The sequence below is a fragment of the Pipistrellus kuhlii genome, unplaced genomic scaffold, assembly GCF_014108245.1.
Source record: "Pipistrellus kuhlii isolate mPipKuh1 unplaced genomic scaffold, mPipKuh1.p scaffold_m20_p_2, whole genome shotgun sequence".
NCBI classification, from domain to species: domain Eukaryota; kingdom Metazoa; phylum Chordata; class Mammalia; order Chiroptera; family Vespertilionidae; genus Pipistrellus; species Pipistrellus kuhlii.
Genome location: NW_023425515.1, coordinates 144,140,580 through 144,143,687, shown reverse-complemented (window position 1 = coordinate 144,143,687; position 3,108 = coordinate 144,140,580).

The window sequence follows — 3,108 nt, the reverse complement described above, 5'->3', positions numbered from 1 at the left end:
GTTCTTGTGTTTGTGGTTGATGAATTACAGCTGTAAATAACACTATGGTTTAATAAGCCCACCATTCTAAGTTTATTAAACATTTTCCATTATTGTGAAAGTTCCAACCAATTTGTCCTTTTTTGTGTGTGTGTTCCACAGTAGGTTGACCCCTAATGTCTTTCAGATATAACAACTTTTATTTTAACAGTTCACTTTGTTTTGAGCTGCGTTGTGAGTACATTTTAATAGGCAACTTATTTGTTGATGATTACACTTACTCAACAAAAGAACACATGAAAACATCTAATTTGGCAGATGGTCTCTTTTGGACTCGCTAATAAAATTAATGTGAAAGAAAAGGCAGAGCGCTTTTTGAAACTAGTCTTCTGGGGTATTCCAAGTCAGAAATGAGAAATGCGCCCTAAGAATGTGTGTCTTCAGGGCTGGTAAAGGAGTCCTAGAAGTCTTTGGAGCTCCTGAGCAATGTTTCTCGGGCAGAAACTCTACTTTTTCTTCCTGTGAACACTCTCGGGGTTATGGTTCTGAGCTGAAACCTGAACCTCAGGACTTTATCCTAGGTAGCAGTGGACGCTTGTCTGGGAACTACAAAAGTCAGTAGTGCTGCTCTCACCCATTTTTGGATTTAAGGAACTTAATCAGTACCCACTTCTTCTCTTTCATATACCAATCAGGACAAATAAAAAGGTAATGAGAAAAAAAAAATCTTAAGTATCCTAAGTTTTTAAGTCTTTATTTAACTTAGCAGATTTACATCTGGTTGAGGACTGGAAGTAATAATGGAGTATTTGTAATTCTATTCTGGTAATCATAAATGCAACCAGAAAGTGATGCTGTGGAGGTAACTTACTATCTGCCTCAACCCAGAAGCAACAAACCTACATTTCATTAAGGGAGAAAACAGGGAAAAAGGTGCTTTGTTTTGTTTTAAACTGCTACACCAGTTAGAATCCATTTGGCCAAAAACAAAGAGCATAGTCAACAGTCACTGTATCTAATCTTGTGAAATTGACGCTAATCTCCTTGGGTTTTGGTCTACCTGTCCCAGGCACGAAGTGGTGAGGTCAGCTTTACCTTTACCAGATGTCCAGGAAAGCGCTTGTAGTCCAGCCAAGCTCTGCACTGTGAACGGCTCAGAGCATTTCCCAGCTGCATCTGATTGGCATCATTTAGCTCCAGAGGCGCTTGATTGCAAATGTTAGTTCCTCTCTCTTTTGTCTTTTTTTTTTTTTTCCTGTGCTCACCATCCTCTGACTGTTCAGAGAGTTTTTACAAACCACATCACTACCCTTTTTACTCCCAAAGATGAATGCCCAAAGTTGAGGTAAATCTTTTATAACAAAGAGGTTCAAAACTGTCAAAATGTATGAAATTTTTTTTATCCTGCATCTAAAGTCATTAATATTAATAATGAGATAGAAATGAAAGTACTACAAAATTATATGTGTTGCAAACATATGGTTGTGTTTTCATTCCTGTTGGTGGCAGTCACAGGTCCTAATTTTATAACTTTAAATTAGGATAGAATTGAAGTATGTTCATATTAGTAATGCTCAATGTACTAGTAAGCATGCAGGCAATGGTATTTATTTGCTTAAAACTGGGGGTGCTCAAGCACCTTTTGTGAGGATTGGAAGTAGACTTTTGTTGAACTAGCAAAGACCTGGGTAACAAGTCCCTCTCTCTCTCTCTCTCTCTCTCTCTCTCTCTCTCTCTCTTTCAATATATTGATTTTTTACAGAGAGGAAGGGAGAAGGATAGTTAGAAACATCAATCAGAGAGAGTCATGAGAGAGTCATTGATCAGCTGCCTCCTGCACGCCCCCCACTGTGGATGTGCCCACAACCAAAATACATGCCCTTGACCAGAATTGAACCCGAACCCGGAACCCTTCAGTCCACAAGCTGACGCTCTATCCACTGAGCTAAACCGGTTTCAGCGACAAGTAGCTGTCTCTTAGGCAATCAGAGATTCCTGAGCTGAAAGATGGTAAAAATAACTTTTTTGCTATGCAAACCAATTGAATCACCAATTCAGAGATTGAAACTGAAGTTACACTAAGTCAGTACTTGTAAGTGATTCTTGTTAGTAGGTAGCATTAACATTTAGCAGTAATTTTATGTTATGCAAATATCATTCTTCAGAGTCCACATTACTTTTTGATAAGTACATCTGTTTTGAAAATCTCATAATAAACCTTGTTAGAATCATAGTTCATGCTTTTAAAAATTGTTACAGGCATTTGAAAGCTGATAGCAGTAGTATTTCTTGACTTGTAAATGATGTATGTAATTACTCTAGTGGCATTATGAGACTAGAGGGGATCTTGGGACTTTGTTAGGGTATAGGGGACTTCACCTGCTAGTTCAAGAAATACTTCTATTTTATTATTTAGAACAGGAGTCATTTGAATTGCAATTCACTAAGTACCAGAAGTATATTAATTAGCTCAGGGAAAATTCTCAATGACCCCCACCCCAGCAGATAAAAGAATTGAAATGAACACTATTTGATTTTTTGCTCTTTTGAACTACAATTAAATTTTTGGAAAGAGAAATAGATTTGAATTCAAAACAAGTTCATATACACTACATCTGTTTGAATTCATTAACAGTAAATACTATTTTATAATCTGTATTTCCCTTTTAATATGAGAAACATTTTTTTCAAGTTAAATATTCAGCTACAACATTTTAATTGCTATATAGCACTACATTGCTGGGATGAAACAATTTATTATAATATTGGTTATTTTTATTTTTATTATAATAAACATAATCTAACATTGTGAGTACTTTTAATATGCCCTCTTTAAGTGCCTTAGATGTATTTGTTAAATATTCACAGCTACCTCATGAAACAGGTTCTATTATGATCAACATTATTTTACAAACATGGAAATTAAAAAGTAATATGTACAGTATCTCAGTAAGAAGCAACAAAGCCAGAATTTGAATATCTTAGCTCAGTGATTTCAGATACCACATTCTTAACTTCTTAATTCCCGTACTTTAAGCACTTTTTATTTTAAGTAATACCATGGTGAGCATCTTCATAGCTACTTTTTCATTCACATTCTATTTCCCACATATAAATTCTTAAAACTAT